The sequence below is a fragment of the Bos taurus genome, chromosome 27 (assembly GCF_002263795.3).
Source record: "Bos taurus isolate L1 Dominette 01449 registration number 42190680 breed Hereford chromosome 27, ARS-UCD2.0, whole genome shotgun sequence".
NCBI classification, from domain to species: Eukaryota; Metazoa; Chordata; class Mammalia; order Artiodactyla; family Bovidae; genus Bos; species Bos taurus.
In genome coordinates, this window is record NC_037354.1 from 23,314,394 (window position 1) to 23,339,864 (window position 25,471).

General features: G+C 40.9%; 1 long non-coding RNA gene across 2 annotated transcripts in view; it reads right to left on the reverse strand.

Moving 5' to 3' along the window:
* Nucleotides 1-25,471, reverse strand: part of LOC104976069 (uncharacterized) — a 287,898-nt gene that overhangs the window by 178,838 nt on the left and 83,589 nt on the right. The window contains exon 1 of one of the 2 annotated variants that reach the window (XR_815972.4): nt 22,260-22,339. The exons of the other annotated variant lie outside the window; for it this stretch is intronic. This is a non-coding gene — a long non-coding RNA (uncharacterized lncRNA). Of the gene's footprint in view, nt 1-22,259; nt 22,340-25,471 lie in introns of those variants that run through there. 2 annotated transcript variants of the gene reach the window in all.

Here is a 25,471-nt window from a genome sequence, read left to right on the forward strand (position 1 = left end):
AAGTAGGGGCTAAAACAAAAGGAAATAAAAAGGAAAATCAAAATGACATACAAATCAAAGCAAGAATGTCCAGAGTAAATGGTGAACAGGTTCACATCAAGAAAAGAACCATGAGAGACAGCTGTTCTTGATCAAGGACAAAGCTGTCCCACAGGACTACAGAGAGCAGAGCACACAAACTAACAACACAAACATCACACAATCAAGTTTGGCTCAGGGAACAACAACCATTATCGTCTGATATCATCTACAGAAGATTTCAATTTATTATCCACACTGCCCAACAGCCAAGCAGGAAGGAGATGCCTGAGTCACAAATTGTATACATAGCACCTGAATCTCTTCCTGATACCATCTCTATGCACAAAGCTTTAGAATTCTTCACCTGAAGCCAATACAACTTTGTAACTCGACTGCACTTCAATTAAAAAATCTTTTTAAACCTTAAGGATTATTTCGAGCCCAAGAAGAAACAGGTGATACACTGAAGATCTGGTAGGCAGATAGGGTTGGCAAAACTGAAATAAGCCACCTTGAATCTGTGTTTAGACTCTTCCCCAAGAATACAGTCACTATGTATCTTAAGAGGGAATTTACACTTCCGGAGGAGTTTAGCCAAGTACTAGGATGTAGAAAGTCACATTTAAAAAATCACTGCTCAAAAAAAAAAAAAAAAAAAAAACTACAAATCACTACAAATATTTTCCTAGGGTTTAAATATTACGTCAGGAATTTTAAGGAAAATATTAAGCCATTTAATGGTAATTCAAAGCATAATTTTTACACATTAAAACAGAATAGACTTATTATGGAACAGAACATGAAAACTAAAGTACTAAGTATTATAGCCTTTACCTTCGGATTTAAAAATATTCCCTTCGACTCTGCCCTAGAGTTTTAGCTCCCTCTCCTCTGGGAATAAAATTCTTCAGTAGGAAATGGAATAAACGCTGTTACACGATAACATGTGAAATTCACTGTGAATCTTTGGGGTACTCTTTATCTTTGGGGGTATAAAAACTTTAAAAACGAGATTCCATTGACAAAGTATGTTACAAACTACATACTGAAAGAAGCAAATATTTATATAAACATAGGTGATTTAAACAGATATGAAGAAGCATTTCATACTTTGATGTGGAAAGTTACTCCCTTCATCCTCATTTAGGTAAAAAGGATTTGGGTTGTTTTTTTTCCGACTCACCAGCTCTACGCAGCCGCATCCTTCACCCCTTGCGGCCTCTCAGGGTTTCTTGGTTTTTTCAGAGAAGAGGAGCTGGAGATGATTCCCATCGCTTCCTCGTGGACGCAATGGGTGCGATGATGGTAGACGATGGTGCCCTTGCTAGGAGCAGGCCCCAGGCCAGGTTCAGGCTCCGCCAGGGCCAGCACCGACGCTGGGGTGGCAGCCTCGCAGCACCCAGCCGGGGCCAGCGTCCGGGGCTCGTCCCCACGGGCGGCGCCATCCTGCTCGAGCTGGTCCACCTGCACCAGCTCGGGCCGCGCCTCGCCGAGCCTGCGCACCAACCCCTCCTCCGGGCTCAGCTCCACATCCAGCACTGGTTCCAGGCCTCGATCGTCTGTTCCATAGACCCTAGCAGCTCCATCTGCTAAGGTAGTCATGCCTGTAGTCTCAGAACAACCGGCTTCTTGGCCCCTTTTTTGTGAGGTGACTGCGTCAGGAGGACGTTGCTAGGCAGCCCGGCCAGCAGCCGTCAGAAGCTCCCGCGCTCCCCACTACGCTGCTTCTGCCGGGACTAGATCTGGAGCAGCTTATATAGTGGGTACTCTTCCGCCGTCGCGTGCTTACTGGCAACTTACAGCAATGCTTCAGTTGTTCCTTCCACCGTCGCCAGTGCCAAGCATCGAACACTGGTACCCCGAGGTCTGTGCGTTGTCCAGATCTCGGCCTGGACGTTGGCCAGCTCTGCTCAGACGCGGTAATACCGCTCCTTCAAGTCCTCCACAGGTGGCTCCGTCAACTGCTGGCGATCATCCCAGGCATGGCGAATGACAAAAGGGAGACCAAAGCAGCGGCTGAGGTCAAAGAGGTGGCCAGTTTCTGCCTCTGTTTGAGTGTCTTGGTGAAGCCAGAGCTGGTACTCCTGCTCTGAATGCACGGGCACCAACAGTCTTATCGAACGTGGGCAAGGGGACAGCCTTGCCCTCCTCAGCTGCCTGTCGCCAGTGGAAGAACAGGCTCCATCCTTGCATGCTGGGTTGGTGGATGGCATCCACTTCCAGGGCCACGTCTTCTTGGTGCCCAACTTGGCCCTCACGGTGCGGTGGCCTTGCCCGTGTCACTGGATAGCAGTGAGTCCTTCTTGTCAGACTAGAGCAGCGGTAGACTTCCGGGTGCACATCCGCAGACTTCTGGAAGGCCAGGACTTCGTAGGACTTCTTGGACTTTTTCTTGTCTGGCTTGATAATCTGCTTCTTGCTGATGGTCCCGGAAGCCCTGTGCCTCTCTCATCCCCCAGTTCTAGAATCTCCTACACATTTGTGCCCACAGCCATGGCGCCGGGAGATGAATGCCTGGATTTCCAAGCTGCAGCCAGGTGGCTCCTCTATAGCCGCGAAACCATGGACCGTTTTTTTTTGGGGGGGGGGGGAGCGGGGGGAGGAGGAGAAAGGGATGCAACAACTTTATTGAAATAAAATCTAATGAGAACTTAAAAGGAAGCGCTTAGACACCTCCTTTCACGCTCAGGACCAAGTGGCTAAGAATGGATTCTTTCAGGATGTTGTGGTCACAGAGGGCATGCCTATCTTCCAGCTTTTTCTGGGTTCTTGTATGGTGTCTGTATCAGCCAATGTCGGCTCGCAGGCAGTAACCAAACCAGTCGTTTGAATTGGAAAATTTGAATATGAATAATTATCCATTCATCAGAGGGAATTTACTAATAAAAAGGATAGAGAGAATCTAAAAAACACAGAAAAAGCAGGTGTAAGTGGCAGCCACTCCTGCTAGGACTAAAACAGAGTTTTCAAGGAAGAGCATCCTGGGAGAAAGTCCCCCAGACTGAAGCTCGGAACCAGCTGGAGAAGGTGCAGCTGCCTCCCACTGCAGGGAGAGAATTTCCCTGAGGTGTTGAGTACCAGGCCTGGCCAGCCAGAAACTAGCTGCTCTAAGGGAATTCCAGCAGCACCACTAGGAAGCCTCCAGCTGAAGACAATGAAGAGCAGGTCGCTGAAACTTGCTGGGAAGCCCCCTCTAAGACTCCTCACTAGAAAGCTGCATCCAGAGTGCTGATAAAACTTTCTAAGAAGCCACCCACAGGGGGCACACTTTTGAGTGACCCCTCAAGAGAAGGGCACTTCAGCTGCATATCCCTGGAGCAAAAGGGGAAAACCACTGGGTTCAGGTAGAAGAGTGTCCTTTCTCCTGTGGGACCATTGTAGAGCCTTCTACCATAATGCTAAACACTATCCCAAGTGTTAAGTGATGACAAGGTCCAGCTCTGATAGTACAAAACAGGACAAAGGATGGTTTAGGGGCTGAGGCTCTACTTTGAAAACAGACTCATTGTCCTTCCAGACAACTCCAACTATAATCCTTTAGCCATTAAGGAAGACCAGCATCCACTTCAAAATTCTGCATATCCATCTCTCACCTATACATAAACATTTTGGGGTCTGTGTCGGGGGTTGGATTAATATCAAGAAACATTTGCTTCTGGCCGTTTCATTTCTTAGATGAAGCTGCAAATCAATAAGTAACAGTAGGTAATATAAGAGCATTAAGAAAAACATTAAAAAGGTAAAAGAATGACTGCAAGCTCTTTTTCTAAGATACTAGGACACTGTTTGATGGGGAAATCAGTCCTGAATATTCATTGGAAGGACTGATGCTGAAGATGAAACTCCAATCCTTTGGCCACCTGATGCAAAGAACTAACTCACTAGAAAAGACCCTGATGCTGGGAAATATTGAAGGCGGAAGGAGAAGGGGACAACAGCAGATGAGATGGTTGGATAGCATCACTGATTCGATGGACATGAGTTTGAGTAAGCTCCCGGAGTTAGTGATGGACAGGGAAGCCTGGTGTACTGCAGTCCCATGCGGTTGCAAAGGGTCAGACACGACTGAGAGACTGAACTGAACTGATTATCCTGTGCATGCATGCTAAGTTCCTTCAGTTGTCCAACTCTTTGTGACCCTATGGACTGTAGCCCACCATGCTCCTCTGTCCTTGGGATTCTCCAGACAAGAATAATGGAGTGGGTTGCCATGCCCTTCTCCAGGGGATCTCCCCAACCCAGGGATCAAACCCATGTCTCTTAGTCACCTGCATTGGCAGGCGGGTTCTTTACCACTAGCACCACCAGGGAAGCCCCTTATTAACCTGTATAGGTCATTGTATTGGTTTGGTACAATTAGATATCTATCTAAATACATATGTAGATGGATAGATAGATATAGATATATAAAATTATTGGATTGTTTCCTTTATCTACATTTAATTTTTTATTGATAGAGTTAGACTATATCTGGCACAAAGCTTTTGTTTTCTGCCTAATATATTTTTATTCCTCTGTTCCTCCTTTACATTAAGTATTTTTGCACTAAGTAAATTTTTAAATGTAACATAATTTATTTAATATATTTTCACTTTTTTTAAGAAACAATTTTCTTAGTTACTCTGGGGATTTTTGTATATATTTTATTAGAATATACTCTAGATTTATATTGGAATGATTCCATTGAGATATAAAAACATTAATTCTGAAGAGCTTGGGTTTTTGTGGTATTATTCTTATTTGCACTGCATCTATATATCATGCCAATCCAACAATAAATTGTTCTAATTATTACTTAATTGTATTTTTTTTAAGGAGCTGAGAAAAGAAATGAGAGCAGGTATAGATTTATAACACTTATCGTATACATATTTATATCTTCTCATGTACCTTTTCTGGTTCTCTACACTTGTCCCTGTAGCTTTGAATGACCACCTGGTATCATTTCCTTAGCCCAATACAGCTTTGTTCCCACCCACCTCCTTTGTTATGTTGGCAAATAACATTTCTATATGTTCTTGACCAAACAGTACAATTATATACAATTATACTGCTTTATACAAGTTATTTTGTAGTCCTTTAAGAGAAGAGAAAATAATCACTTTACCACTTTCATATTTCTCCAAAATTCAGGGATGAAATCATTTTTTGTATAAATCTTGAACTTTGAGTGACTTAGGAGTTGGGAATTCATAACTAGAATTAAGCAGGACTAACTTGAGAGATGAAGATTCAAAAGAAAATGTGCAACTGTCTCCTTTGATTGCCCTCAAAGCATTAAGGAAATTACAATTTGAATGTGTTAAGGAGTTCTGCTCAATTACTATTTTCTAGTCTTTTTTTAAAAGTCCTATATGTGGAAAGTATATTCCAGAAGAGCTATTTAAAATTATAAAAGATGATACTGTTAAAGTGCCGCACTCAATATGTCAGCAAATTTGGAAAACTCAGCAGTGGACATAGGACTGGAAAAGGTCCGTTTTCATTCCCATCTCAAAGAAGGGCAATGCCAAAGAATGTTCAAACTACCAAGCAATTGCACTCATTTCACATGCTAACGAGGCTTCCCAGGTGGCCCAAGTAGTGAAGAACCCTACTGCAATGCAAGAGACATAAGAAACTCAGGTTCGATCCCTGACTTGGGAGAATCCCCTGGAAAAGGACATGGCAATCCAATTCAGTATTCTTGCCTGGAAAATCTTATAGACAGAGGTGCCTAGCAGGCTACAGCCCATTGTGTCGCAAAGAGTCAAACACGACTGAAGCAGCTTCACACACACACACATACACACACAGGCTAGCAAGGTTATACTCAAAATCCTTCAAGCTAGACTTCAGCAGTACGTGAACTAAGAACTTCCAGATGTACAAGCTGGATCTAGAAAAGGCAGAGGAACCAGAGATCAAATTGCCAGCAATCACTGGATCATGGAGAAAGCAAGGCAATTCCAGAAAAATATCTACTTCTGCTTCATTGACTATGCTAAAGCCTTTGACTGTGTGGATCACAACAAACTGGAAAATTCTTAAAGAGACAGGAATACCAGACCACCTTCCTGTTTCCTGAGAAAACTATATGCAGGTCAAGAGGTACCAGTTAGAATGAGACATGGAACAACAGACTGGTTCCAAATTGGGAAAGGAGTACGTCAAAGCTGTATATCGTCATCTTGCTTATTTAACTTCTATGCAGAGAACATCATATGAACTCCCAGGCTGGATGAATCACAGCTAGAATCAAGATTGCCAAGAGAAATATCATCAACCTCAGATATGCAGATTATACCAATGTAATGGCAGAAAGCAGAGAGCAACTAAAGAGCCTCTTGATGAAGGTAAAAGAGGAAGTGAAAAAGCTGGCTTAAAAACTCAGCTTTCAAATAACTAAGATCATGGTATCCAGTTCTATCACTTCATGGCAAATAGAAGGGGAAACAATGGAAACAGTGACAGATTTTCTTTTCTTGGACTCCAAAATCACTGCAGATGGTAGACATGAATGTGAGCAAACTCCAGTACATAGTGGAGGACAAAGAAGCCTGGCTTGCTGCAGTTGGGTCACAACAAGTCAGACATGACTTAGCAACTGAACAACAATATGTGGGAGGTCCAATGACTGAGACATAATTAAAAGCCTAAATTGATGACTTAACGATGTTGAAAAAGAATCATTAGGCCTTGATGCTACAGTGCAGCATAAAAAGATTTTAGACCCATTTATCTGGGTAATTTAACAGCAGATTTCTCCGACGATGAAGGGAGTGAAATAAATGACCTGTTGCTGTATTATCCAGCCACGCATTTATGATTTCAGTAGTTACAAACATTATTACTCCATCTTCTCAATTTTATTCTTTTTTTTTTTTTTTTTACTGATCTGTAAAATTCAGGTATTATGCATGAATAACACTTTCATGGATGGTAAAAGAGGTCTTATCTGAAATAAGCACCCCTTCTCATTTTACAACCATGATATCAAAAGAGACTTACACTCTGACCTTACATTTGAAAGACTGTTGTATGTAATGTGATAAAAAGTCATGGAAGGATTTAGCAGACTTGTAGGTTCAAGCACCTGAGTTCAGGGGTAAAGATGCAAAAGTAAAAATAGTAAGAAAAATAAAACCTGCTAAAGTAGAATGACTCTTTCCCTCTGGCAAAATCACTGCCTCCCAGAAATAAAATGTAACATCCCAATTCTTTCAAGGGAGACCCTCTGATTTTTCTCTCACCATCGCCCTGGGGCCATATCCAAAGCCATCTTCCTCTTATCTAGATATCAAGGTTACAGTGAACCTAGAGGAGAAGCTGATACATAAATGGGAATGCGTCTACGTTAGAAAACACTGGTGAGGAAGACCACAAAAGAAAACCTAAAAAGACAAAGAAGTAAATGTGGTATAATCTAGAAAGACAAGAAAGAACAACCTAAATTTAGTATATCAGAAAAAATAAAATGAGTTTCCTTCTCTTTTGACGCTTTCTAACCTAAAGCTGGAAGAAATCTGAGGGCTTATCTAATCTGGCTTCCTGGTTTTTCAGATAAACAAATTGTAGCCTAGAAAGGTCCAGCTCCAGATACACTCTTTGAGATTCTTATGAACATATAGTTTTAGAAAAAGTAATAACTGTTAAAAAAAAAAAAAACTTTAAAGGGAGAGCACAAATGTTTAAAAGTATACTTAAAATGAAGCTAAATTTAAATATGTATTACTTTGTAGATCTATCCCAATATACTAAAAGAGAAAAGTGAAGTGCCACCTTTACAATTTTTATGGTGATTTATAGTTTAGAAAAGATATTACTCTAGGTCTTCCCTGATAGCTCAATTGGTAAAGAACCTGCCTGCAATGCAGGAGACCCAGGTTTGATCCATGGGTCAGGAAGATCTCCTGAAGAAGGGAATGCTACCCATTCCAGTACACTTGCCTGGAAAATTCCATGAACACAGGAGCCTGGAGGCCTATAATCCATGGGATTACGGAGTGTTAGACTGAGTGATTAACACTTTCACTTTCACTTACTTTGGGAAAGGACTAATTGATAAATGTAAAAATATCGCATTTTATATTTGATATGGCTTGCATTGTTATTACAAGAAAATATCCACTAAAAAAGCTGGATTCATTTTTAATAAGTTTTTTAAACAGGCAAATGATAAATATTTATGGCTGACAGCTAATATTGAAGAGGCCAGTGAAGAACTGGAAGATTTAACAATTTAAACATCTTAAAGGAATACCTACTAACATGGATAAATCTATGAAGATTATTCAACTTAAATAAAGGAAAGTGAAGTGAAGTGAAGTCGCTCAGTCATGTCCAACTCTGTGACCCCATGGACTGTAGCCTACCAGGCTCCTCTATCCATGGGATTTTCCAGGCAAGAATACTGGAGTGGGTTGCCATTTTCTTCTCCAGGAAATCTTCCTGACCAGGGATTGGACCCAGGTCTCCTGCATTGTAGGCAGACGCTTAACCATCTGAGCCACCAGGGAAGTCCAAAGCTGCCTTCAATTTTATAAAGCATTTGTGAAAAATTAACAAACATAAATCTCGAAAAACACCAGAAGGGGGAGCTCACACATGCTGTGACAACCGCAGAGCCCAATGAGGAAAAGAAAGGTTCCTTTCCTTTCCATTCTTGACGAGGATTCAACCAATGAAAAGCCATGCACTCTGTTCATGGTAGCTCCCCCAACCCCGCAACTTCCTTTTCTTCTCTATAAAAGCAATTTGATCTCTGATTCCTCTGCCTTTTCGAAAACCGGCTTGAACATCTGGAATTTCACGGTTCACGAAACCTGTTGCTGCTGCTGCTGCTAAGTCGCTTCAGTCGTGTCTGACTCTGTGGGACCCCATAGACGGCAGCCCACCAGGCTCCCCCATCCCTGGGATTCTCCAGGCAAGAACACTGATGATCATCAAAAAGCAAGAGAGTTCCAGAAAAATATCTATTTCTGCTTTATTGACTACACCAAAGCTTTTGATTGTGTGGATCAAAATAAACTGTGGAAAATTCTTCAGGAGTTGGAAATACCAGACCACCTGACCTGCCTCTTGAGAAATCTGTATGCAGGTCATGAAGCAACAGTTAGAACTGGACATGGGACAACAGACTGGTTCCAAATTGGGAAAGGAGTACGTCAAGGCTGTATATTGTCACCCTGCTTATTTAACTTATATGCAGAGTACATCACGAGAAAAGCTGGGCTGAATGAAGCACAAGATTGCCAGAAGAAATATCATTAACTTCAGATATGCAGATAACACCACCCTTTTGGCAAAAAGCGAAGAAAAACTAAACAGACTCTTGATGAAAGTGAAAGAGGAGAGTGAGAAAGTTGGCTTAAAACTCAACATTCAGAAAACTAAAATCATAGCATCTGGCCCCATCACTTCATGGCAAATAGATAGAGAAACAATGGAAACAGAGACTTTATTTTCCTGGGTTCCAAAATCACTGCCAACGGTGACTGCAGCCAGGAAATTTAAAGATACTTGCCTTGGAAGAAAAGTTATGATCAACCTAGACTGCATATTAAAAAGCAGAGCTATAACTTTGCCAACAAAGGTCTGTCTAGTTAAAGCCATGGTTTTCCCAGTAGTCATGTATGAATGTGAGAGTTGGACTATAGAAAAAGCTGAGCACTGAAAAACTGATGCCTTTGAACTGTGGTGTTGGAGAAGACTCTTGAGAGTCCCTTGGACTATAAGGAGATACATCCAGTCCATCCTAAAGGAAATCAGTCCTGAATATTCATTGGAAGGACTGATACTGAAGCTGAAACTCCAATACTATGGTCACCTAATGCGAAGAGCTGACTCATTTGGAAAAAAACCCTGATGCTGGCAAGATTGAAGGCAGGAGGAGAGGGGGATGACAGAGGAATGAGATGGTAGATGCCATCACCGACTCAATGGATGTGAGTTTGAGTAGGCTCCAGGAGTTGGTGACGGACAGGGAAGCCTGGCGTGCTGCAGTCCATGGGGTTGCAAAGAGTCGGACACGACTGAGGGACTTTATTGAACTGGACTGGACTATAGTCCACCAGGCTCCTCTGTCCTCTGGAAATAGGATTTCCCAGGTAATAACGGGAGAAGGCAATGGCACCCCACTCCAGTACTGTTGCCCAGAAAAGCCCATGGATGGAGGAGCCTGGTAGGCTGCAGTCCATGGGGTCGCTAAGAGTTAGACACGACTGAGTGACTTCCCTTTCACTTTTCACTTTCATGCATTGGAGAAGGAAATGGCAACTCACTCCAGTGTTCTTGCCTGGAGAATTCCAGGGACGGGGGAGCCTGGTGGGCTGCCGCCTATGAGGTCGCACAGAGTCGGACACGACTGAAGCGACTTGGCAGCAGGTAATACCACTGGAGTGAGTTGCCATTTACTTCTCGAGCAGAATTCCTGACCCAGGGTTCAAACCTGGGTCTTCTACATTGCAGGTGGATTATTTACTGCTGAACCAATAATTCAAACATATTGCAAAATGGTGGTAAATAGAATATTATAAATTGTGTTGGCTTTTTAAAAAGTGCTTTCCAAGGATAGCAATCAGCTGTAACAAGAAGAAAATTTAAATTCATCTTTAGAGTTTGACTGCCACCTACAGGGTTATTTTTAGCCTTGTTTTCTTTTATTTCCTATGATCAATGTGACTAAAACTTTAAAAATTTGATAAAATTTTTAGGAAAAAATAAACTTGTGAATAAAGTTGTTTATTCCACTGACAAACTGCTTCAAAGAAAATTTAAATGATCCCCCTTAAAGCTCTATATATAACTTATTGTACATGAATTTCATTTCTTGTTGAGATTTAGACTAATCATTCTCTTTTTCATGATAAAATACTTAAAAGTGTATTTTCAGGCCATGATATAAAACCACACATAAAGTGACCCTAATTTAGTACAATATATTCTTCTAAACAGTGGAAATCTTAATCTTAAGGACATTGCTAAACGTTTTAACCAAAGTGGATTGAGAGGCAGTGGATGAAACAGATATAGCCCGCCAGGCTCCTCTGTCCATGGAAATTCTCCAGGCAAGAATACTAAAGTGAGTTGCCATGCCCTCCTCTGAGGGTTCGTCCCAAGCCAGGAATCAAACCCAGACCTCCCACGTTGCAGGCAGATTCTTTACCATCTGAGCCACCACGGAAGCCCCATAACTGTGCAAGATAAACAGCAAATAATTTGAAGGGGAATGAGAAGAAACTATTTCCTTGGAAATGTAGCAATGTTACTATGACCTGAAGCCTAATATAAACTTCTAACAAATCAAGTCTACTAAGGGTACTATAATATATTTGTCAAGGTGCAAACTGAGGTTCTGTGCAAACCACCAAAACATCAAACATCCTTCCATCCTGCCTAACATGAGTCACTGCCATGTCTTTACCAGCTACAACTCTATACTCTGGCTTACTGGAGTCATCCTTTCTTCCAGATAAGGTTTATTAAGACACCCGGTTCCCTGACACATCCAGTTCAGAGCTAGGCTTCCCTTTGTTAGACTGTCACCCAAATCACCTAACACAAACCCAAATTCTATTATATATTTTTCTAACATCCTCTATTGGAATGACCCCCACTATTCTTCATGGTGTGTGTTTCCCTTTCTGCCACTGCATAATAAAGCCAAAGCTGATTCCCGATCATGGAGGCATTTTTTCAATAAATCACATAACCTGATTTTTAAAAATTAATTTTTTTAAAAATTTCAGATTTCCCTCTCTTTTTCTCCAGTATTTTTACTCATGCACATTTTTAATGATTACACTATAACTGTTCATTGGATTGGGCTTCCCAGGAGGTGCTAGGGGTAAGGAACCCAATGCAGGAGACATGAGACACACAGGTTTGATCCCTGGGTTGGGAAGATCCCCTGGAGGAGGGCATGGCAACCTAGATTAATTTTTCACTTGGTAAATGTTGCAAAAATAACCAAAATGATTCACCTGTCTGAATACAGGCTCCTGTGCAATGTGATTTTTTAGGTCCTCACACCAAGGGTTAGGGTTTATTAAATGTCTGCTGGCCTTGTGACTTGCTTCAATCACTAGAATATTTCGAAATGCTGCTGCCAGTCATGAGCTTAGCCCCCAGGGACATGCACTTTTGTCTTCTTGCTCTTGAGCCCTCCACTGTTATGTGACCAGTGTTGGCCCAGTGATTAATCAAAACCGGGAGGAAGAAAAACAAGCTAGGTAGCCAGCACCCAGTCAGACTGGCAGCTGACTGCAGACATGTGAATGAGCCCAACAGAGATCAGAAGCACCCAGACTCAGTGACCTCAACCCCAAATTCCAACTCTCAGACCTATGAAATAAAGGGTTGTTTTTAACCCGCTAAATTTTTTGGTGACATATTATCTAAGAGAGGTGATTTTATATAGTTGGCAGCAGTTGGTTTCTATTTGCTAAATTTATCATTTCACTTTTATGATATTCACAATTTATCTGCTTAGTAGCGTATTGTTCATTAGTTCAAATAGAGGCAACAACAAATACTGAAGAAATAGTGCAATTCACGTTGCATGTTTATTAGCCTGTGTGGTATTAAATAGTCAAAGTGGAAAGTTAAAATTAGGATTAACTATGGAACTGTGGTGTTGGAGAAGACTCTTGAGAGTCCCTTGGACTGCAAGGAGATCCAACCAGTCCATTCTGAAGGAGATCAGCCCTGGGATTTCTTTGGAAGGAATGATGCTAAAGCTGAAACTCCAGTACTTTGGCCACCTCATGCAAAGAGCTGACTCATTGGAAAAGACTCTGATGCTGGGAGGGATTGGGGGCAAGAGGAGAAGGGGACGACAGAGGATGAGATGGCTGGATGGCATCAATGACTCGATGGACATGAGTCTGAGTGAACTCCGGGAGTTGGTGATGGACAGGGAGGCCTGGCGTGCTGTGATTCACGGGGTCGCAAAGAGTTGGACACGACTGAGAGACTGATCTGATCTGATGGAAATTATTTGGTTTGTAGAGAAAATAGATATTTCACATAAGTAGCCACTTGCAGTGGTAAAGAATCCACCTGCAAATGCAGGAGAAATGGGTTTGATCTCTTGTCCAGGAAGATCCCCTGGAGGATAGCATGGCAACCCACTCCAGTATTCTTGCCTGGAGAATCCCATGGACAGAGGAGCCTGGTGTGCTACACTCCATGGGACCACAAAGAGACATGATATAGCAAGTGAATAACAAGAGCAAGCCACTTGCAGTGTTTACTCATTTGATTGCTTAGAATAATCTATTACAGATGTTTCCTTTAGATGAATGTATTGTTCACCTATATTGTTTTTTTGTTATTTGACTTTGACTTGCAAATGAAAATGGATGGGTTATAAATAGTAATGAGCAAAATGGTGCATTAGTAACATAGTGGCACTACTTTTAACCTCAAAGTCATAGTTAACCTGGAATTATCAAGCTTCATTTAAAAAAATGTCTGTACCTATGAAACATAACATTATGACACTGAGAACAACTCCTACTGGTTTTTGCAACCCGCTGTGAAACCCAGAAACAGTGCAAAGCATGATCCAGAAACAGTGCAAAGCATGATGCAGAAACAGTAATTATTCCCTGCTCTAATGCTGAGTGGGTGGCAATGATGCAAAATGGGATATTACAAAGCCTAGTGAATCTAACAGAGAAGGCAATGACACCCCACTCCAGTACTCTTGCCTGGAAAATACCATGGACAGAGGAGCATGGTAGGCTGCAGTCCATGGGGTCGCTGAGGGTCGGACACGACTAAGCGACTTCACTTTCACTTTTCACTTTCATGCATTGGAGAAGGAAATGGCAACCCACTCCAGTGTTCTTGCCTGGAGAATCCCAGGGACCGGGGAGCCTGGTGGGCTGCCGTCTATGGGGTCGCACAGAGTCGGCCACAACTGAAGTGACTTAACAGCAGCAGCAGTAGCAGTGAATCTAAACGCTTAAATTTATCTAAAAAATATAATTACTGAGTTCAAAGCCAATGATTCATTGAAATCTGTTCTTTCTGTATCAGATGAACAAAAATGATGTAGTTGTTTTAGGAACACAAGTTTTTCTATTTGAGGGAATCAAATATTCCACTCTACCTTGACTTCCTCTCTCTTCCTCAAACATAAAACATCTCATCTGCTATCCTCATTCTCAAATGATGGCCTTACTACCTATTGAGGCTCGAAGACACCTTCCACTTCCAGGAGGTCTCACTATGACATCTTATCTCCACCGAGCCTGTGCCCAGTGCTTTGCCTTTTTCTGTTACTATGAATGAATTCCTAGTCAAAGCCAACTCCTCTAATTTCCCCTATATTTCTGTGTTCCTTCTGCAAACTTCCTCAATCTCTTCCTCAATATCCAGAGCTAATTCTAAGTCTTTTATAAAGATAGACAATCAGCTCCCACCTTATTTGTAGCAATTACCGTCTCTCTGTTAGATCGTACCTGTTATCTTGCTTTATTCTCTCCCATTTTTGCATTAAATAGTATTTCCCTTGACTCCACGGACTGCTCCTGCTATACCCCTGTCATTTTTTCTTGTTTTATAGAAAAAAAATCTCTTCAAAATTATGACCTGGAATTAATTTTTCTCCATTCATATTTACAGAATTCACTCCAATAAAACTTCTGTTGATCCCATCCCACTGAAACAACATTGAGCAAGATCTCCAGTGACCATTATGTAACCAAAGCAGCTGTATTAATCTCAGTCTTCATTTTATTTAGCTACAGCAAGATCTAACCCAGCTGAATACACCCAGCTGAAAAACGAAACAAAACACTTTTTCCCACTTGGTTTACATGGCATTGCTCCTACTTCTTTCCATATCTCAGTAGTCACCTTCTCTGTCTCCTTTGCTGTTTCCACATCAACTCATCAACCTCTGAATAGTTAAATGTCCCAGGTCTTAGTTCTAGGATAATTTTTCAATGTAAATCACTTTTTATGTGATCTTACTTATTTTCGTGGCTTTAAATTCTAGCAGTATGCTAACATCTCCCATATTTTTTTCCAATCCATATTTCTCACCTTTGAATGATAATCGAATATTTGATTAATCTATTATACAACACACATGCACATTCTACTTAGTTTTTAAAAGTATGAAATATTTTGTGACTTAAAATATCATCAGTGAGCTCTGATCTGTGACATGATGGAGTAAGCGGTCAACAAATCCTTTCCCCAAGAAAGCAAATATAAAGTTGACTGAAAGTGTCCAAAACAAACATTTCAGCATTCAAGAAACAAACTTTCCCCCAGCAGAAGCACTTATTCTTAAAGACTATGGAGGTTCCCACAAGAATGACCGGCCTGTGGAGTTCTTACCTATGGTTCCCAAACCCCTCACCCCACAAACTCTGTCAGGGCCGAGGATTTAACCAGAACAGGGCAGGTTATGGAAACTAACAGCTTCGCTACCTTTGCAGAGAGACCTTACTTAACTTAGAATGTTACCTGTTAAAGTGGCAGTCTCAGAAACAAGAGGACAGGAAGGCCCAATGGCTGGGCTAGCCCAAGGCAGCATCAAGTTTGGGACAAGCCTGTTAACAGAGATTTCCTTGAGGTGAGACAGCCATGTGGGGTTTTCTCTGAAAACAGCTGGTAGAGCAGAGAGAATTTTAGTCATTCTTCAATTCTTTTTTCATCCCTATCTCCCGTCTGAAGCAAAAGTTTTGATGTCTGACCAGTTAAATCATAGAAAGTGAAAGTGTTAATCGTTCAGTCATGTTTGACTCTTCGAAGCTCCATGGACTGCTCATCTGTCCGTGGAATTTTCTAGGCAAGAATACTGGAGAGGGTTGCCATTCCTTTCTCCAGAGGATCAAACCCAGGTCTTCTGTATTGCAGGCAGATGCTTTACCATCTGAGTCACCAGGGAAGCCCTCAGTTAAATCATAAATGCTAACTAAATGCTAACTCAGAAGATACGAGCGATACATCTTAATACAGGGGAAATAATGTAAAGATGGATGTGTTGTGTCAATGTCTGAGAACGTTGAGTGGACACCCTGAAAGTTCTGTAATCAGTATATCCATATGGAAAGTGAGAAACCATATATATCCAATCATGTAAAAAGTAATTCCAGATGAACTGTAGCTCTCAGTGAAAGTGAGAGTCACTCAATCGTGTTCGACTCTTTGTGACCCCATAGACGGTAGCCTGCCAGGCTTCTCTGTCTATGGAATTATGCAAGCAAGAATACTGGAGTGGGTAGCCCTTCCCTTCTCCAAGAGATCTTCCCAACCCAGGGATCGAACCCAGGTCTCCTGCATTGCAAGCGCATTCTTTACCATCGGAGCCACCAGGGAAGCCCGTAGCTCTCAGTAAGAATAGCAAAAAATTAAGTTTCCAGAAGATAATAAAGCAGCGTATCTTTATATCTATAGGGGAAGATTTTTTTAAACCATATACAAAAAAAACACATCAACCTTAAAGGAAAACATTAAGAACACAAACCAGTTTAAAATTCAAATGTCTGTTCATCAAAATATATCATGCAAAGTACCATATGTAACACTTCTAAGTCAAGAAAAACCTCATATCCAGAATGTTATAACTCATGAATCAATAAGAAAATGTACAGCCAACACACTGGAAAAATGGGGCAAGAATTACGAAGAAAAGACTAACAATTGAATATGTGTTCAAACTTCACTAGTCATCAGTGAAATTTCAATTAAAACTTCAATGAGATATTACTACTTATGCGGCAGAGGGGCTAAAACTTGAGAGAATGGCACCACCAATTGCTACTAACATGGGGCAAAAGGAACTCAGTACTATTCATAGGAGAGTACATGGTGCAACTATTTGGGAACAATTTTTATTCACTACTGATTTGAAGAAACATGTAACAAAAGACCCCACAGTCTACTCTTAGGTATCTCAGCAACAGAAGTATACACATCTGCATTTACATCTTTATCTCTGTATCTGTCTATCCATTTATTGATCATATATTACAGACAGATAGTATATACATTGTTGTTAAGTCGCTCCGTCATGTACAACTCTTTGCATACACATTAATGTATATAAATAATGATTCTAGTTAATTATATTTCCAAAATCGGGAAAAAACTAAACTACTATATTAAAGCTAAGATTGGCCACATTTGGGTTTCATATTTGGGAGGGACAATCAGAGCTGCTTCTGGAGTGCTGTCTACACATTTGATTTTGACCTGGGCAGTGGTTATACGAATGATCATTTTACAAGAATTTATTGAGCTGTACATTTATGTTTCATGTATATACTGATATTCTTCACATTTTGTTTAAAATTTTACAACTCTGTTTTTTTAAAATACATATGGATCTTCCTATTCCAGAATAAAGAGGAACTTTTGTAACCTGAACAAGCAGATTTCAGGCTCACAAAATATAGACATTCCTTCAGTGCCTGATGTGGAATATAGGATCCCATGCCACCTCACAAAACAGAACCCTATCAACTGAATTTCATTTATCCAAAACTAAGAATAAGTGGGACTCATTAACAAAACAGAGAAAAAGAATCCCATGCTGATTGAAGGTTGTCTAAGCCCTTCCTTACCCCTCTATCTTCTCCATAGAAATTTGTTGAATTCTATGAAGCCTGTTAAATAAAAAAAAAAAAAATGAAGGATATAAAAAGAGTTCAAACTCACTGTGGCATTGTTTTGGGGAATTTTTATTTGGAAAATTATTTTTTACTTGTATTGTTTGATAGAAATCCTGCTCGTAAAAAAAAAAAAATTAGATCTTAGACAAAGTGAAACTTCCTTGAGAAAATGTAAATTAATATTTTATTTTTATTTGAGAAAAATACAAATTAACATTAGCGGCTAAATTATTTTCATGTCAGAACATGATGCTGATAAGCAGCATACAAGACATGAGAGAGTGTATTTTTTTTTCAAACTTTAAACTTTGTATTTTGTATTGGGGTATAGTCAATCAACAATGTTGTGGTAGTTTCAGGCGAGAAGAGAATAGACTCAGCCATATGTATACATGAATCCATTCTCCCTCAAACCCGCCTTCCATCCAGGCAGCCACATAACATTGATCAGAGTCCCATGCACTACACAGTCGGTCCTTTTTGGTTATCCATTTTAAATATAGCAGTGGGTACATGACCTTCCCAAACTCCCTAACTATCCCTTCCCCCCAGCAACCATAAATTCATTTCCTAAGTCTTTGAGTCTCTGTTTTGTAAGCAAGTTCATTTGTATCATTACTTTTTCTATTTCACATATAAGGGATGTCATGCAGTATTTCTCCTTTTCTGTCTGACTTAATTCACTCACCGGACAGATTGTATTTAGCAGATGAAGCCAAGTCCTCCAAAGTACCATGCCTCTCAAGCTACTTGTAAGGTGAATTGAGAGCTACCAGGCTTCCAGAAAAGCAATTGGATGCATTGGGACCTATACTCATCTCTGAAATAAGACCAAAGATGGAATTCTGTTCTGAGCAAAATAAATCAGTCTCTTTATTTTTCATACCCTGTGAGTAATGGTAAAATGTACAGTGAAACAAATGATGAAAACCTTCCTAGGTTATTAAACTGCTTATACTGCCCTTGAAACATGGCACCCAAGGTCAGGTATTGCTGTTGACTGAAAGTTAAAGTCTGGGCTTTGAATTCAGAACCTAATAGAGCATTAAGAATTAACCAGGTACGTGGAGAGCCTGCCGGTCTGTGAGTGTGTGCCAAGGCTCTTATTGGAAGAAATTAAGACCCTGTCTGTAGGAAGCAGTCAAACCAAAATGAATCCAAATGGGCTGCCTGGACTCGCCCAGCATTGCAAAGAAGCAGAATTCATTGTACTTTCCTTGCAGGCCCCACCTAAAGCAGTAAATCAAAGAAGAGATTCCATGACCTTTCTTTTTTGTCCATAAAATGCAGTTTGCTCGAGTATAAGAACTGCATAAAACATGAAGAGAAATCTATTTCAATTAAAGAAAACCCTGAGGCAGAGGAAAGGGATCCTTGTTCTGGCTGGTAGTCCCTGCTCTGAGTTATTATCATGTCAGCCACTCAGCATGCGAACCCCGTCTCTAATTTAGAAGTAGAATTCTCTACCAGCTGCCTCTCTGGAAAGAAAGGATGTGTGGTTGGGAATAGAAACCCCTCTTGAGACTCCTTCCAAATAATCAGGCAAAGGAATCCCCTCAGTATCTCAACCCATCACCGTCTTGTACCTTCCTGTCTGAAAGCAAAATATAGTTTCACTTTTGCTGTAGGGATGCTAAGAAGAGGAAACTGCAAAATGTCAAGTACTTCTCTGGATACTGCGAACTGTATTAGATGTTTTTCCCCTGAATTACTCCCAGATAATTGCCTTAAATCTCTGCTACTGAAATACAAGCCTAGCCTGTGTGTGTTGTGTGTGTGTGTGTGTGTGTGTGTGTGTGTGTGTGTTAGTCGCTCAGTCGTGTCCGATTCTTTGCGACCCCATGGACTGTAGCCTGCCAGGCTGCTCTGTCCATGGAATTCTCCAGGCAAGAATACTGGACTGGGTAGCCATTACTTTCTTCAGGGGATCTTCCCAAACCAGGGATCGAATCCAGGTCTCCTACATTGCAGGCAGATTCTTTACCGACTGAGCCACCAGGGAAGCCGAGCCTCTATGTATGACCCCCTAAACATTGACTGTCATGCTTATAATAAGGGGAGCTTTATTTAATACACTGAAATATACACCTCTCAAATTTTATGCCATTGCTATTCAAGATTTTAAATCTATATTTTTAAATTCCAGAAATTAGATGTATCATTACCAATTGACATAGTTGATACTTTTTAAACGTACCCACATGTATTTCATTTTCTGAGCTGACTTTCTTCTTGCTTCTCAGATTTTCCTAAGGGATCATTTTCCTTCTTCCTATATCACATTCATTAAAAATTTCTATACAGTCCATGGAATTTCCTAGGCCAGAATACTGGAGTGGGTAGTCTTTCCCTTCACCAGGGGATCTTTCCAAACCAGGGATCAAACCCAGGTCTCCCGCGTTGCAGGCGGATTCTTTACCAGCTCAGCCCCAAGGGAAGCCTAAAATGTCTTTAGTCTGCTAGAAATAAACTCTCTCGGTTTTTATGTTGTCTGAAACTATAATATGTTTATTTCACCCTCATCCTTGAAACATTTTCCCAAGTCTATAATTCTAGGTTGATAGTTATTTTCTCTCACTCTTTTAAATCTATTATTCCAGGGTCTTCTGGCTTCCTTCATTGCAAATGAGAAGAAAGACATCAACTTAACTACTACTCATTTATGTGTAATCCATTTTTCATTCTGACAGATTTTAAGGTCTTTTATTTTTCTTGGATTCTTTTTCTTCAGTATCTGTTATACATAAATTTAATATATCAATTTATTATTATTTTATATGCACTTTGCTTGTCCTATATCAAGATTATTTATCTTTAATCCATCCTAGATATTTATTCTTTTTGTTTTTGCTTTGTATTTTTATATATTACATATTTTTTATTGTGTTTATCCTCTTATTTACTCCTAGAATTCAGATTATACCCATATTATACTGTCCCACTGTGTCTTCCAGTTCTCTTTACACCAATAGACAACAAGAAATAAGCAACATACTCAAGTTAGAAAAAAACTCACAGAGAAAGTGTTGGTACATAAAATACCTAAAATATGACATGAATGATTATATCTACAAAACAGAAAGAGACTCATACATAGAGAACATACTTGTGGTTGACAATGTGGGCACGGGAAAGGGAAGGATTGGGAGTCTGGGATTAGCAGATGCAGACCACTGTATATAGGATGGATAAACAACAAGGTCCTACTGTGTAGCACAGGAAACCATACCCAATACCCCATGAAAAACCAGAACGGAAAGGAATATGAAAAAAGGATATATACATATATTTTACATATATATATAATACATATAGCTGAGCCACTTTGCTGTACAGCAGAAATCAACACAACATTGTAAATCAACTATGTTTCAATAAAATGAATAAACAAATAAGAGTCAAAGAGATGAAGGGGAGCCATGACATATGCAGCACCCAAATCCAGCAGTAGTGACTCTGTTAACATCCCAGGTTCTAAGAAACGAGGAGGTGGAGTGGTTGCCGGAACTCAGAAAGACAGACCTGTGACTGGCAGGCCACCTTGCGATAAGCAATGATGCTCTGTGCAAAGACAAGCCTGGACTAAGGCAATTTGCAGGGGGATCAAGGACTGACCATCCCCACTCCATCCATCTTCCTCCCTCCAATCCTCTGCTGGGGCTGCTCACTGACTGGCTCCAACCAAAAGCAGAGGGTGTGGCATGTAGTCCAGACAAGTCAGCCTGCTGGACAGTCATAATGTTGGACTCTCCTGACAAAAATTCACAGGCGGTCAGAGTTGTTGCTTATTAACGCAAACTACAAGAACGCTGCAGCTCTCTCGATTTCATCCGGGGTCTGCGGCTCAGCTGTTTTAGCAGCTCTGCCTTCTCTGTGGAGGTGACCTTCAAAGCATGATCGGGTGGACTCTCTCTTTCAGAATCACCTGAGATCTTTATAAAAATGCACATTTAGGACCCTAAAATCATATAAGAATCAATTATGCTTAGGAATGGGTCCAGAAATCGTATTTAATCTCTCTATAATCACAAAAAAATCACTGAGTTATAAAATAAGACTTTTGTGCAAGCCCTTTCATTATCTTTCTTACTAGGTCCCTTAGAAAAGAGTTGAGATATTGCCAGGAAGAAATAATCATGACTTTTTATATGAAGTAGGAAGTATACAGATTTCTGAGACTTTTTTGTTTAAAATTATTAAATGTAAGAGAAATTTGGGCTTCTCTAATGGCTCAGACAGTAAAGAATCTGCCTGCAATGCAGGAGGCCTGGGTTCAATCCCTGAGTTGGGAAGATCCCCTGGAGAATGCAACCCACTCCAGTATTCTTGCTTGAAGAATTCCATGGACAGAGGAGCCTGGCAGGCTACAAAAGAGTCGGATACGACTGAGCAAATGACACTTTCACTTCACTTCAAGAGAAGTTCCCATAGAATCCTTTTATTTTTTTCTATAAATCATATGGATACCTTTCAACTGTAAAATGAAAAAAATACAAAATTATCACTTATGTTAAATGTTACCTACAAGTACTTTTTGAAAACATGAAGATTGATATAATGTAGACCTGTGGAGAAGATTTCATGAAGAAAGTAGGATTTAAAGAAAGAATATCAGGGACTTACCTGGCAGTCCAGTGGTTAGGACTCCACACTGCCAATGCAGGAGGCACAGTTTCAATCCCTGGTCAGGGGACTAAGATCCCACATGCCTTGCAGCATGGCCAAAAGTTAAAGAACAACAAAAATAATATATATAAATATATATTAGGTATATAAAAATATGTATACTAATATGCATATATATATATACATACATATATAGGCTTCCCCAGTGGCTCAGCTGGTAAAGAATCAGCCTGCAATGCTGGAGACCTGGGTTTGATCCCTGGGTTGGGAAGATCCCCTGGAGAAGGGAGTGGCTACCCATTCCAGTATTCTGGCCTGGAGAATTCCATATACTGTATAGACCATGGGGTAGCAAAGAGTTGGACACGACTGAGTGACTTTCACTTTCACTTGTCATAGATAGATTGGGAAGAAATATTTGTAATATATATAAGCAAAAATTTTAAGGAAAGGGATCAGACCTGTGTAGTAGAAGCAAGGATACTAATGCAGCATATGAAGAACCATGAAGGTCTCCTGTGAAGGAATAAAGAGTCCCTGTTAGTTTAAACAGAAGATAAGTCATATCAATCAGGGCTAGATTTGGAGGGCCTTCTGTGAGAGCCAGATCACTTTGGAATTTCAGTGCATGGCAGATCCTGTGGATTTGCTGAACCATGCCCAATACTGGTGCCCTATTCCTTATTTACTGCCACTCTAGGCTGTGCAAAAACACCTGCTTCCCAGCATCACAGTCACATGCGGTCAGGAGAAACAGTTCTCCACAGCAAGAAATCACTGGCAGGGTTCAAGTACATATTTTGCTTTCCCATGAAAAGGACAAGTGGAATTGGCACAGTCCCATTCCCTCTTCTTGCCCTGAATGTGGACATAAGTGTGTATCTATCATAACCCAGCCTGTGACCCTAAGATTTAAAACATTAGCAGGAGAATAGAGCTAACATGCTAATTGGGGTAGGTGGACACTAGTGATCAGCTGAAGTAGTACCCTCAGCTGACCTCTGAGCTCGCTGTTTCTTGAGAAAAATATACCCTTATGTTTAAGTCACCTTTGGATGACTTTTCTGCTATTTGTAGCCAGCTGCATTCCTAACTTTGACTTTCTGGAAGTCGAGAGTATGACTTAATTTTGCAACACTGTGCTGTACTTAGTCACACGGTCATGTCTGACTCTGCAACCCCATGGACTGTAGGCCGCCAGGCTCTTCTGTCCATGGGATTCTCCAAGAAATAATACTGGAGTGGATTTCCATGCCCTCCTCCAGGGGATCCTCCCAACCCAGGGATCGAACCCAGGTCTCCTGCATTCCAGGTGGATTCTTTACCAGCTGAGGCACCAGGGAAGCCCAAGAATACTGGAGTGGGTAACCTATCCCTTCTCCAGGGCATCTTCCTGACCCAAGAGTCTAACAGGGTCTCCTATATTGCAGGAGGATTCTTTACCAGCTGAGCTAGCTATCCTAGTGGGAAAGAAATGTCACTTTCTCTTTGTTTTTCCAAATGGAATGTAACCTGCTTTAGTTTTCCAGTTGCCTGACTAGTGGAAAACCCTATATCAATCATGCTTGCAGAATTGCAACTTCCACATTTTGGTGTGTTAAATGGTCATAGGAACTTCCCTGGTGGTCCAGTGGTGAAGACTTCACCTTCCGATGCAGGACCTGTGGTTTCGATCCCTGGGCCAGAAGCTAAGATCCCACATGCCCCATGGCCAAAAAAAACAAACATAAAATGGAAGCAATATTGTAACAAATTCAATAAAAGACTTTAAAAATGGTCCTCATAAAAAAATTCTAAAACAAAAAACGGTCATAAACATTCAGTTCAGTTCAGCTCAGTCAATCAGTCGTATCTGACTTTTTACGACCCCATGGACTGAAGCACGCCAGGCTTTCCTGTCCATCACCAACTCCTGGAGCTTGCACAAACCCACGTCCATTGAGTCAGTGATGCCATTCAACCATCTCATCCTCTATTGTTCCCTTCTCCTCCTGCACTCAATCTTTCCCAGCATTAGGGTTTTTTCCAGTGAGTCAGTTCTTCCCATGAGATGGCCAAAGGATTGGAGCTTCAGCTTCAGCATCCAATGACCATTCAGGGCTGATTTCCCTTAGGATTGATTGGTTGGATCTCCTTGCAGTTCAAGGGACTCTCAAGAGACTTCCCCAATACCACAGTTCAAAAGCATCAATTCTTTGGCACTCAGCTTTTTTTATTTTCCAACTCTCACATCTATACATGACTACTGGAAAAACCATAGCTTTGACTAGATGAACCTTTGTTGGTAAAGTAATGTCTCTGCTTTTTAATATGCTGTCTATGTTTGTCATAGATTTTCTTCCAAGGAGCAAGTGTCTTTTAATTTCATGGCTGCAGTCACCATCTGGGGTGATTTTGGAGCTCAAGAAAATAAAGTCTGTCACTGTTCCCATTGTTTCCCCATCTATTTGCCATGAAGTGATGGGACCAGATGCCATAATCTTCGTTTTTTGAATGTTGAGTTTTAAGCCGGCTTTCCGCTCTCCTCTTTCCCTTTCATTAAGAGGCTGTTTAGTTCCTCTTCACTTTCTGTCATAAGGGTAGCATCATCTGCATATCTGAGGTTATTGATACCTCCCCCGGCAATCTTGATTCCAGCTTATGCTTCATCCAACCCAGCATTTCGCATGATGTACTCTGCGTATAAGTTAAGTAATCAGAGTGACAATATACATCCTTGACGTACACTTTTCCCAATTTGGAACGAGTCCGTTGTTCCAGGTACGAGTTCTAACTGTTGCTTCTTGACCTGCATACAGATTTCTTAGGAGGTAGATCAGGTGATCTGGTATTCTGAACTCATTAAGAATTTTCCACAAGTTTGTTGTGATCCACACAGAGGCTTTAGTGTAGTCAATGAAGCAGAAGTTGATGTTTTCTAGAATCCCTTGCTTTTTCTATGTTGGTTTTACAGATGTTAGCCATTTGATCTCTGGTTCCTCTGCCTTTTCTAAATGCAACTTGAACATATGGGAGTTCTCAGTTCACGTAACGTTGAAGCCTAGCCATACAGTCTTTCTTCAGTAGTCATCCATAATATGCCTCTTATCTATGCTTCATTAGCAACCCTGGCCTTGAAGACTTCTGTCATAGATCCCAAGGCTACAGGTTTCTTCATCAGTCCTCTAACATCTTTCAACACCAGAAGCATTTTCACGATAGACTCTGCA